The sequence below is a fragment of the Mustelus asterias genome, chromosome 24 (assembly GCF_964213995.1).
Source record: "Mustelus asterias chromosome 24, sMusAst1.hap1.1, whole genome shotgun sequence".
In the NCBI taxonomy this organism is placed as follows: domain Eukaryota; kingdom Metazoa; phylum Chordata; class Chondrichthyes; order Carcharhiniformes; family Triakidae; genus Mustelus; species Mustelus asterias.
In genome coordinates, this window is record NC_135824.1 from 12,689,531 (window position 1) to 12,702,215 (window position 12,685).

At 44.2% G+C, this 12,685-nt stretch overlaps 1 pseudogene; it reads left to right on the top strand.

The window, feature by feature from the left end:
- The first annotated feature begins 9,154 nt into the window (after positions 1-9,154).
- Positions 9,155-11,760, top strand: LOC144511517 (large ribosomal subunit protein uL23 pseudogene; annotated as a pseudogene).
- The last annotated feature ends 925 nt before the right edge of the window (positions 11,761-12,685 follow it).

Consider the following 12,685-nt stretch of genomic DNA (forward strand, 5'->3'; position numbering starts at 1 on the left):
TTTATGCCCATCCCTAGTCGCCCTTCTTCAGAGGGCAGTTGAGAGTCAACCACTTTGCTATGGCACTGGAGTCACATGTAGGCCAGACCAGGTAAGGTAAGAAGTCTCACAACACCAGGTTAAAGTCCAACAGGTTATTTGGAATCACGAGCTTTCGGAACGCTGCTCCTTCATCAGGTGAGGCCTTATCAGCTGCTACATCCCTCCCCCTTTAAGTCCCTTATTGCACAGTGCATTGATAACTTATACAATTATCAAAACATTTCCAATAATGAACATTTTTATCACAGTTAATCAGAAATTCAGTCTGTCAGGGGACTTTCTCTTTCTCTAGGAGCGACGGAGCTCAACCGGTTGAGGTTCAATTGTAGATGAGGTTTGATTGTAGAGGTATTAAATTTGCTTTACTGGGACTCTCTTCTGGAATCTGTCTCTCCTTCCCACTCGGATCTAGGATTCAATCTGGTTTCTAAAGCTCGCACTCAGCCCCAAGATCCCCACACTCATTCCTCATTGGGCAACTCGGTCGCATGACCCTTCCACTGCACATCGCTAAAAGGGGTTGGCTACTACACCGTGCATTTAAAAACTTTCAGTGATGTATTTTGATGTACCTGGCGCAGGTTTATTAATGCAGCTGAAAATATGTTTATCACAAAAGAAAAATCAACATTTGTATTGAGAGTTCACCACGTGACTAACCTGATTTTAAATCACTGAAAATTACTTTAGGGTTACGCAGAATCATTTACTAGTTTCAATGTAATACTTTTTTCTGTTTAAAAACTTTTAAAATGAGCCTAATATTATTTTTGCACCTGAAAGAACCAGCTTGATTTGAAGAGCCTCCGAGAATATTGACAAAATGGACACAAATGGCAGAAATTCGCCATTCAGCTTATTTTGATCAGGAGACAGAGGTGGTTTTGAAGATAGAATCGCGATGCAGTGTAATTTTATGCTTGACGTAACGGGAGCTTAAAACCTTGCAATCTTTTACACCGGTTTAGCCAATTTCTGATGGATGGGCTGGTAAAACCAACGCAACCAACTGGAAGTTCTAGGCCCTGATGTTCAAAACCATGCTTCTATTCTCAAAATTCTAGTGAGCCTGAAAGCTACTGAGGAGTCTTACTGACATGAATAGCAGTTTAAACTCTTCTTCAGATGATCACAATGCCTGTATCAAGCTCAGGAGGACAATGGAGAAATTAGAAAGGAACTTGCATAAATTCCTTCCTGGATTGACTTGATTTTTGATTTGATTTGACTTGACTTGATTTATTATTGTCACATGTATTAACATACAGTGAAAAGTATTGTTTCTTGCGCGTTATGCAGACAAAACATACCGTTCATAGAGAAGGAAACGAGAGAGCGCAGAATGTACAGTCACAGCTAGGGTATAGAGAAAGATCAACTTAATGCAAGGTAAGTCCATTCAAAAGTCTGACAGCAGCAGGAAAGAAGCTGTTCTTGAGTCGGTTGGTACGTGACCTCAGACTTTTGTATTTTTTTCCCGAAGGTGGAAGGTGGAAGAGAGAATGTCTGGGGTGCATGGAGTCCTTAATTATGCTGGTTGCTTTGCTGAGGCAGCGGGAAGTTTAGACAGAGTCAATGGATGGGAGGCTGGTTTCCGTGATGGATTGGGCTACATTCACGACCTTTTGTAGTTCCTTGCGGTCTTGGGCAGAGCAGGAGCCAACCAAACTCTGATACAACCAGAAAGAATGCTTTCTATAGTGCATCTGTAAAGGTTGGTGAGAGTCATAGATGACATGCCAAATTTCCTTAGTCTTCTGAGAAAGTAGAGGCATTGTTGGGCTTTCTTAACTATAGTGTTGGCATGGAGGGACCAGGACAGGTTGTTGGTGATCTGTATACCTAAAAACTTGAAGCTCTCAACCCTCTCTACTTCATCCCTGTTGATGCAGACAGGGGCATGTTCTCCTTTACGCTTGGTGGGGGAAACGTTTCACCTCAAAGATAGAGGTCCAAGCTCCACTCCAAGTCTTGATCGAAAAACTCTATGTTGTCGCTACAGTAAATTATTGATGAACTCTGCACTGTGGTGCAATCATTTGGATGAGATGTTAAACCAAGGAACCATGCATCTCTTCAAGTAGGTGTGAGACAATTCCATGGCACTATTTGAAGATTGGTGTCCTAGCCAATATTTATTCTTCACCAAACACTATTAAAAATGGACCAACAAGCACGTAACATCTACACCACACAAGTGCCAGGCAATGACCATCTCCAACATGAGAGACTTGAATCTTCACCCCTTGACATTAAATGGTTTTACCATCACTGAATCCCACACTATCAACATCCTGGGGATTACCATTAACCAGAAACCGAACTGAACTACTATATAAATACTGTAGCTACAAGAGCAGGTCAAAGGCTAGGAATCCTGCAGTGAATAACTCATCTCCTGACTTTCCAAAGCCTGTCCACCATCCACAAGGCACAAATCAGAAGTGTGATGGCTTACTCTCCACTTGCCTGGATGAGTGCAGCTCCAACAACACTTAAGAAGCTTGACACCATCCAGGACAAAGCAGCTCACTTCATTGGCACATCATCCACAGTCACTCCCTCCACCACTGACGCCCAATGGCAGCAGTGTGTACCATCTACAGGAAACGCATCAGGAACTTGTCAATCCTCCTTAAGCAGCACCTTCCAAATCCATGACCACTATCATCTAGAAGGACAAGAGCATCAGCCACATGGGAACACCATCACCTGGAGGTTCTCCTCCAAGCCATTCACCATGCTGACTTGGAAATATATTGCATTTCCTTCCTGTCAGGTTAAAATCCTTAAATTCCCTCCCTAACAGCACTGTGTGTGTACCTACACCATGTGGACTGCAACGGTTCAAGAAAGCAGCTCACCACCACCTTCTCAATTAGGGATGGGCATTAAATGCTGGCCTCGCCAGTGACGCCCACACCCCATGAAAGAATTTTTTAAAATTTTAATCAGTTACCTTATCTGCTGTTTGTGGGATCTGGCTGTGTACATTGTAACTGCTGCATTTGACAATGTTACAATAGTACCTACTCTTCAACAGTAATGTTGTTGGTTGTGCTGCATTTTGGAACATCCCAATGAAGTGAAAGGCATTGAGCCGGATTCTCCGACCTCGCTCAGCAGCCAGGATTCTCCTGTCCCACTGTAGTGAATGGAGATTGGGCTGAGCGCCAAATTCTCCATCCTTGCTGGCAGTGGCAGTGTGGCGTGAACGGTCGGAGAATTCTGGCCATTATCTAATTGTAAACTTTTTCACACATGCCTCGAAAAGGTTGTAACTTTATACAAGAGCACATTTATGCTACTTTAATTGATTTTCATAATGTTTTTGTGTCACCTGCAGATTTCTTGGAGAAGCTGGAAGTCACAAAAACAAATGGATAAGTCTTTCATTTTTTCTGGGATTTGAATTGCAGCTCCCAGGGCCCTTGTAAAGGAAGTTGGAAGACTCACTGAACTTATCACTCCCAAAGGAGGAGAGAGATGAGGTTGTCCCAAATTGCCCATCTTATTTGATGTCTTCGCCAATAATATTATGAAAACCTTCATATTGCAGAGATCACAGAGACTGGTAGGGGTGGTCGAGGGTACACAGAGATAGGGAAAGGATCAGGCAATGGAGGCATTTGGAAGTAAGGAGGAGAATATTTAAAGTGAGGCATTCCTGGATCAGGATTCAATGTGGATCAGCAAATACAGAATAATGGACTTAAGAGACAAATGGATGAACACATAACATTGTGCAGACTGTGTGTCAAACAGACACACTAGGTGATTGCATGTGAATATTGCAAACAATAAATTTTAGCTTTCTGGTGACTTTCTGCCACGCCTGTAGGATTTTATTGCTCGTTTATAGAAAGACGCCTTTATATAGAATTGTTTACAAATGGAAAAAGCTGCAGGCTATATTGTGCACAAGAATTGAGATCTGGGCTGTCCAAACCATGGCTCAAATTCAGCAACTCAGGGTTGCCACCTGTGATTAAATGTGTGCCTGTGGGTTTCATCATGTGACTTGCCTCCACACTCTTGCCATTAGTTGGCCATCGTATCCATCCTTGTGATGCACTGCCTTCCTACGCCAATTGGAAAGCAAAAAGACTCTATTCAATTGGGTGATGCTTTACTGTTGGCCACACAGCCTCTTTTTTTAAAAGAATTTAAAGTATTTTTATATCTGCTAAAGAGAAATGCTCAAAGAAAAAATCCTGATGATTTTTTACCAGGGTTGCGCACAGCAATGTCCTGGAAATTGATCTTGAACACCTGGAGACTCTAGACCAATCCTGGAGTGTTGGCAGCCCTGTTATAGACAAAAGGTCTATAGCCTGGGACCTGCTTGGTCGAGCGTTGCACTGGATGGTGTATTAACACATTCAGCTTGGGGACAATAATGTTTTCATAGAAATCATAGAATCCCTACAGTGCAGAAGGAGGCTATTCGGCCCATCAAGTCTGCACCGACAACAATCCCACCCCAGACCCTATCCCCACAACCCCACACATTGACTCCGCTAATCCCTCTAACCTACACATCCCGGGACACTGTGGGCAATTTAGCATGGCCAATCAATCTAACCCACACATCTTTGGACTGTGAGAGGAAACTGGAGCACCCAGAGGAAATCCACGCAGACACGGAGAGAATGTGCAAACTCCACACAGACAGTGACCCAAGTCTGGAATCGAACCCGGGTTCCTGGTACTGTGAGGCAGCAGTGCTAACCACTGTGCCACCGTGCCGCCCTACACAATTACAGCAATAACATGTTTTTGCTTGTAGCTCCACCTAAGCAAGTTCATCATCAGTGTCAAGCACTTTCTGCCTGAAGGCAGGCCCTTGGTTCATTGTCTGCTGATGTTTCACGCTGAACTGGTGATGATTTTCCGGTTCCTTTAACTCTCAGGGGCAGCGTGAGGCTGGTGTAGGTGATGCGGTGGCAGTGAGCGGCACAACGGTTAGCACCGCTGCCTCTCAGCACCAGGGACCTGGGTTCGATTCCGGCCTTGGGTGACTGTTTGGAGTTTGCACATTCTCTCCGTGTCTGCATGGGTTTCCTCCGGGAGCTCCGGTTTCCTCTCACAAATGTGCAGGTTTGGTGGATTGGCCATGTTAAATTGCCCCTTCATGTCCCAAGATATGTAGGTTAGGGTGATTAGCGGAGTAATTACGTGGGGTTATGGGGTTAGGGCTTGGATAAGATGCTCTCAGAGAGTCAGTGCAGACCCGATGGGCCGAAAGGCCTCCTTTTGCACTGTGGGGATTCTATTATCTATCTATGTTCAAGCGAGGCAGTTCCCAAGTCTACATCATCGAGAGCAGCTATTGAACCCATATTATTGATGCAATTCTGAAACACATGTTATGTCATCGAGCCAACTAAGCTAACCAATCTCCACCCCCCTCAATCAGATCCACACAGAAAACTGAGTCACAACAGGGACTAATTAAGCTAAAGATTTAAAGATTTTGTTACAAGGTGGTTTAGATCTTGAATATACAAGTTAAGAAGATGATGAATGGAAGGAAAACCCTGTTAATATCTCGATTGGTTTTCCAACATTAGGGTTTATAAGTGTCAGTAGCTGTCTGCGAAGTAGATCGTTGTGAAAAGGCAGCAGACCCGACTAGTCCTGAAGGAGTTAAAAGCTCTAGAGCAAAGGCCCAGAGCAGCCCAGGCAATTATTCCCTGGTGGACTCCCTTTTCAGTAACAGTCTGTATGACATGAAATCGATCTAATCGAATGCGCTTGGCTGAACACTGCCGTGTCATTCAATCACTCGTCCCCTCAACAGCTGCTGAAACTGTGGGCATTGTTAACAAGGTACACCGGTTCGACAGCTGATAGAAAATTAGTGGCCCCAATGGCATATGAGCGGTCCGCCCCTCCAGGTTGACTGTTGCAATCCGAGCTCACTAACAGCTCAGGTGAGTGCACCACACAAAGGGGACGATTAGGGTTAATTATGGGCTCTTGATGGTGACCCTCATTAACCAGCTGTGGAAGGCTGTGGTACATTTGCTCAACCCCTAATACTGCCAAATTGCTCTGATTGCTGGGGACTTGCACAGTTAATAGGTAGGCTAAGTCTGTCTCATAACGACTTTTCTTGCCTTCTCTCTATCTTTGGTACATTTTTATTGCTGCCCTCCAAAGCTGCAGATACTTCATTCCGTATAAATACCGTTTCCTCCTTGCATCGTTCCTGTGTTGAAGTTAGCCTATCGCAATCTTCCACTCTTAGTTCATTGGGCAGATTTCTCGTGAGCCCCCGCCGGGGGTGGGGTTTGATATAGGACATGGGGGCAGAATATGGCGGGAGGCCCAGAATTGGTTTCACACTGAGGTGAATTTACAGCGGGATCTTCCACTGATGCCCACCGTGGTGGGTTGGAAAATGCGACAGAGGCTGGCGTGAACCTGATTTGAATCCCAACACCCCCCATGCCAGATTCTCATAGAATCATAGATTCTCTACAGTGTAGAAGAGGCCATTCAGCCCATTGAGTCTGCACCGAATCTCTGACAGAGTATCGTATCCAGGCTTACTCTCTGCCCTATCCCTGTAACCCCACACATTTACCATGGCTAATCCATCTAACCTACACATCTTTGGAGGAAACCGGAGCACCCGGAAGAAACCCATGCAGACGCGGGGAGAATGTACAAATTCCACACAGACAGTCACCCAAGGCCAGAATTGAACCCGGGTCCCTGGAACTGTGAGGCAACAGCACTAACAACTGTGCCACTGTGCCACCCTGCAATTCTCAGCAATGCCACAGGGAAAACATGCCAGCATGAAATATGTTTGGAACGACAGCACTTAGTCTCCAAATGAGAGAATTCCACCCATTGTTTCTAAACTTCAGAACTGAAAAGTTGCTTATCTCGCTGAATTTCTCTTTCTCTCGAAATGGGAACCCAAACCTGGTGTTGCCCGTGGACTATCTATTTCTCGGGTTGTGATTAAATCTATTCCTCAAGGATTCATGACATGATTTGAATCCCACCTGTACAGGGCATTGGTGAGGCCGCAGCTGGAATACTGTGTGCAGTATTGGTCCCCTTATATGAGGAAGGATATATTGGCATTGGAGGGAGTGCAGAGAAGGTTCACCAGGTTGATACCAGAGATGAGGGGTTTGGATTATGAGGAGAGGCTGAGGAGATTGGGTTTGTACTCGTTGGAGTTTAGAAGGATGAGGGGGGATCTTATGGAGACTTATAAGATAATGCGGGGGCTGGATAGGGTGGAGGCGGAGAGATTCTTTCCACTTAGTAAGGAAGTTAAAACTAGAGGACACAGCCTCAAAATAAAGGGGGGTCGGTTTAAGACAGAGTTGAGGAGGAACTTCTTCTCCCAGAGGGTGGTGAATCTCTGGAATTCTCTGCCCACTGAGGTGGTGGAGGCTACCTCGCTGAATATGTTTAAAGCGCGGATGGATGGATTCCTGATCGGTAAGGGAATTAAGGGTTATGGGGATCAGGCGGGTAAGTGGTACTGATCCACGTCAGATCAGCCATGATCTTATTGAATGGCGGGGCAGGCTCGAGGGGCTAGATGGCCTACTCCTGCTCCTATTTCTTATGTTCTTATGTTCTTATGATTTGCCCCCACGCTCCAACTGTTGTTCAGCCAAAGTATCCATCCTTGAGATGCCAATTGGAAAGCAAGATGGCACATTACCCAATTGGATGATGCTTGATTGTCAGCCAAACAATCTTCCACACCTCCCCCATCCTACCATTTTCAATATTAAAGAGAAGTAGACAGAGGAAATGACCAAAAAAAAAACGATTATAACATCTCTATGATCTTTCTTCAAGACTTGCACACAGCAGTGTCCTGGAGACAGATCTTCAATTCCTGGCAACTCCAAACCAATCCTGGAGAATTGGCAACCTTTTTAATATTCATTCGTGGGACATGGGCGTCGCTGGCTGGGCCCAGCATTGATTGCCCATCCGTAGTTGCCCTTGGAGGGCAATTGAGAGTCAACTACATTGCTGTGACTCGAGTCACATGTAGGCCGGATAAGGACGACAGATTTCCTTCCCTAAAGGACATTAGTGAATCAAATGGGTTTTTCCGACAATCGACAATGGTTTCACGGTCATCAGTAGATTCTTAATTCCAGATATTTATTTTTATTGAATTCAAATTCCTGCCATGGTGGGATTCAAACTCGGGTCCCCCAGAACATTAGCTGAGTTTCTGGATTAAAAGTCAAGTGATAATACCACTAGGCCATCGCCTCCCCATACGTACCTACTTCCTACTCAAACTTAGGGGTAAATCTTCCAGTCCTGCATGCCACGGAAATTATGGACAATTTGATGGCCCATTGAAAGTTCTGCTGACCCTCGGTCAGGAATTTTGTGGCCGTGGGGGAAGTGGGACCAGAAAATCCTGTTAATTTATCGTAGTATCGTGCATCTGTATAGATGGAAGGAAGGTTGGTTCACTCCGATGATTTCAAGGGACGGGGGATACTGAGCTACTGAGTCCGGATAATTTGAAACCAGTTCCCACCTGATGCAGGTTTATGGTAGAATTCTATTAACTGCCCAGAAGGAAGAGCGAGTTCGGAAATAGGGAATGGAAAGGTCAAGGTTAGCCTTTATTTTTAATTTTAAAAAATTCATTCGTGGGACATGGGTAACGCTGGCTAGCATTTATTGCCCATCCCTGGTTGCCCAAGGGCAGCTGAGGGTCAACCACATTGCTGTGGGTCTGGAGTCACATGTAGGCCAGACCAGCTAAGGATGGCAGATTTCCTTCCCTAAAGGGCATTAGTGAACCCAGATGGGTTTTTCCGACAATTGGCAATGGTTTCATGGTCGTCAGTAGAGTCTTAATTCCAGATTTTTAAAAATTGAATTCCACCATCTGCTGTGGCGGGATTTGAACCTGGGTCCCCAGAACATTACCTGAGATTCTGGATTAATAGTCTAGCGATAATACCACTAGGCCATCACTTCCCAACTTTATGAATGTCGACTTGCAGTGCGGGGCCAAGCTTAATGGCAGCATACAGCAGAAAACTGTGTGTGCACTCACCATGTTTTCTCAGCCCATCAGAAAAGAATCTTAGGACTCATGCTTGTAGTTTCCTGGTATATGTTCCAGGCAGGTGAGGCTTCCTGTCCAGTGATGAGGGAGTGCGGGAAATCCAGGAGATACCCAGCCTGATTTCTAACTGACAGAAGAGAGCCAGATTTCAAGATCCTTATCATCATTTACAAATTAGTCCACAGACTCACCCACCCTCAGGGTGACCAACTCTTGCAGAGCAAATAAGGTACACTCTGGAATGGGAGTCAAGTCGGAGGGGGGAGGGGTACATTGGTGGGGGTTTGGTGCAAGAGGGCAAAAGCAGGAGAGGAGCTGTAACTGCACATGCGCAAGATTTAAAAACCCACATTAATTGAAAAACAACATCCCGGATACATGCAACCTGGGACATGGTACATTTTGCTCAATTATGAGACAATCCCATATAGTAAGGGATGGTTATTATTCTTATCCAATCTATTTGGGCACTATTCTGCAGTCAGTTACCCCAGGCTGTTGCTTTTGCTCCTTTTACTTGAGTTTATTATTTGCTTCTCCATTGCAAACCCAAAACAGTAACTCCATTTTTCGCTCCACAGATGCTGCCGGACCTACTGAGCTTTTCCTGGATTTTCTGTTTTTACTATTGTAAAAAAGCAAAATTTGTCTTGTCAAATCCAAAGACTTTGGCCACCATATAAAAACCTCAGGTGGAAAAGACTTACGACTGTTAGTTAAATGACCAAAATCCCGTATTTGAGGTCATGACTCAACACTGATGCGCCGTCACATGATACAGTGGCCATCTTGTCTCCCTTTCTGCTTAAGTTATGGCAGAAAATTCAGTCCCCTTTTCAGGGTCATCTTCAGAGACACGGACAGGATTCCATCAGAGCGAGAGAGAGAGAGAGAGGGTCCAACAGGAAAAGCCATCAACTGCTACAAATAGTTAAGCAGCAAAGTCATAGAGTCATAGAGGTTTACAGCATGGACGCGGGCCCTTCGGCCCAACTTGTCCATGCTGCCCTTTATTTTAACCACTAAGCTAGTCCCAATTGCCCACATTTGGCCCATATCCCTCGATAGCCATCTTACCCATATAACTATCTAAATGTTTTTTAAAAGACAAAATTGTGCCCGCCTCTACTACTACCTCTGGCAGCTTCTTCCAGACACTCACCACCGTCCTTGTGAAAAAACTGCCCCTCTGGACCCTTTTGTATCTCTCCCTGCTCACCTTAAACCTATGCCCTCTAGTTTTAGACTCCCTTACCTTTGGGAAAAGATGTTGACTATCTAATTGATCTATGCTGCTCATTATTTTATAGATTTCTATAAGATCGTCCCTAAGCTTCCTAAGCTCCAGGGATAAAAGTCCCAGTCTATCCAGCCTCTCCTTATAACTCAAACCATCAAGTCCCAGTAGCATCCTAGTAAATCTTTTCTGCACTCTTTCTAGTTTAATAATATCCTTTCTATAATAGGGTGACCAGAACTGAACAGTATTCCAAGTGTGGCCTTACCAATGTCTTGTACAACTTCAACAAGACAAGTAACAAGGTATAATATATTAAAAGAGAAACTTAGCTACCCCTCTCTCCGTTAACCTGTTCCATCTTCAAGTCTATCTATAGAAACAACTTCTGGGCAGTTCAGCCCTCGGAACTATTACGATTACTGGAAAATCTGTATTTTCGAGTCCTTCACTTTAGCTAAAGTAATAGCTTGATTACGAAATATCAGGCCTGCAGCAAAATAGAGACCGAGTTGAATTCCATTTTTATAATTACTGTTTTACGTTCAACTGATGAAGTAGGCGTGGGGCGGATGCTTCCAATTGTGGGGCAATCTAGAACAAGAGGTCATAGTTTTCGGATGAGGGGTAGCAGATTTAAAACAGGGATGAGGAGAAACTACTTCTCTCAAAAGTTCATGAATCTGTGGAATTCACTCGGTCAGAGTGCGGTGGATGCCAGGACATTGAGTAAATTTAAGGAGGAGATAGACAGATTTTTCATAGAATCCTACAGTGCAGAAGGAGGCCATTCAGTCCATTGAGTCTGCACTGACCACAATCCCACCCAGGCCCCCATGCATTTACCTTAGTTAGCCCCCTGACGGCTCCGAAGGTGAAGAAAGAAGCTGTCCCTGCCAAGACTGAAGCTAAATCCAAGGCCTTGAAAGCAAAGAAAGCCATTTTGAAGGGAGTTCATAGTCACAGGCAGAAGAAAATTAGGACAACACCTACCTTCAGGAGACCAAAGACACTCAGACTGAGGAGGCAACCCAAGTACCCTAGAAAGAGTGCTCCCAGGAGGAACAAGTTGGACCATTATGCAATCATTAAGTTCCCTCTGACCACTGAGTCCACAATGAAGAAAATTGAGGACAACAATACTTTGGTTTTCATTGTTGATATCAAAGCAAACAAACATCAGATAAAACAGGCTGTCAAGAAACTGTATGACATCGATGTAGCTAAAGTCAACACTCTTATCAGGTCCGATGGTGAGAAGAAAGCCTACGTCCGTCTGGCCCCAGACTATGATGCATTGGACGTTGCTAATAAGATTGGCATCATCTAAACGGGTTTCAAGAAGAGCTGTATAAATATTTCAATAAAATTTTAAACAAAAAATGAATTATTTTGGTAATTATTTTGGCTTCGTACATTGTATTAAATGTGTTTTTGACGTTAAAAAAAAGGGACAATTTAGCATGGCCAATCCACCTAACCCACACATCTTTGGACTGTGGGAGGAAACCAGAGCACCAGGAGGAAACCCATGCAGACATGGGGAGAATGTGCAAACTCCACACAGCCAGTGACCCAAGCCGGGATTTGAACCCAGGACCCTGGCGCTGTGAGTCAGCAGTGTTAACCACGGTGCCACGGTGCCACTCTAATTTATTTAGTAATGGGTTGAAGGGCTTTGGAGAATGTGCAGGGAAGTGGAGCTGAGGCCGAGATGAGATCAATCATGATCATATTGAATGGCTGAGTAGGCTCGAAGGATTGAATTGCTCCTAGTTCTTACGTTCCTGTGTTCTAACTGTATCTAGTTTTTGTGTGTGCTGTAGTGTGGATGAGTCATGTGAGTGAGATGTCACATTTTAGTGATTCTCCAGGGCAAGTGTGTGAGAAATAAACTAACCTTCTTCATTTTAAATTACAAAGGCTTGCGATTGGGGTTATTGAGATTCAATCACTGATATGGTAAGAAAATACAGACAGCTAGATACAAATATATTTGATCACAGGCAATGAAAGACAACAGTCCATTACCATGATGATCAACGTTCAATTGTAAGTTTTTCTTGTTCCTCCTAAGCTCCTACATACAACCTTCTTCCTACCTGTATCCTACATGATTTGATTTGATTTGATTTATTATTGTCACATGTATTAGTATACAATGAAAAGTATTGTTTCTTGTGCGCTGTACAAACGAAGCATACTGTACAGAGAGAAGGAAAGGCGAGGATGCAGAATGTAGTGTTACAGTCATAGTTAGGGTGTAGAGAAAGATCAACTTAATATAAGGTAGGTCCATTCAAAAGTCTGAATGGAGGAAG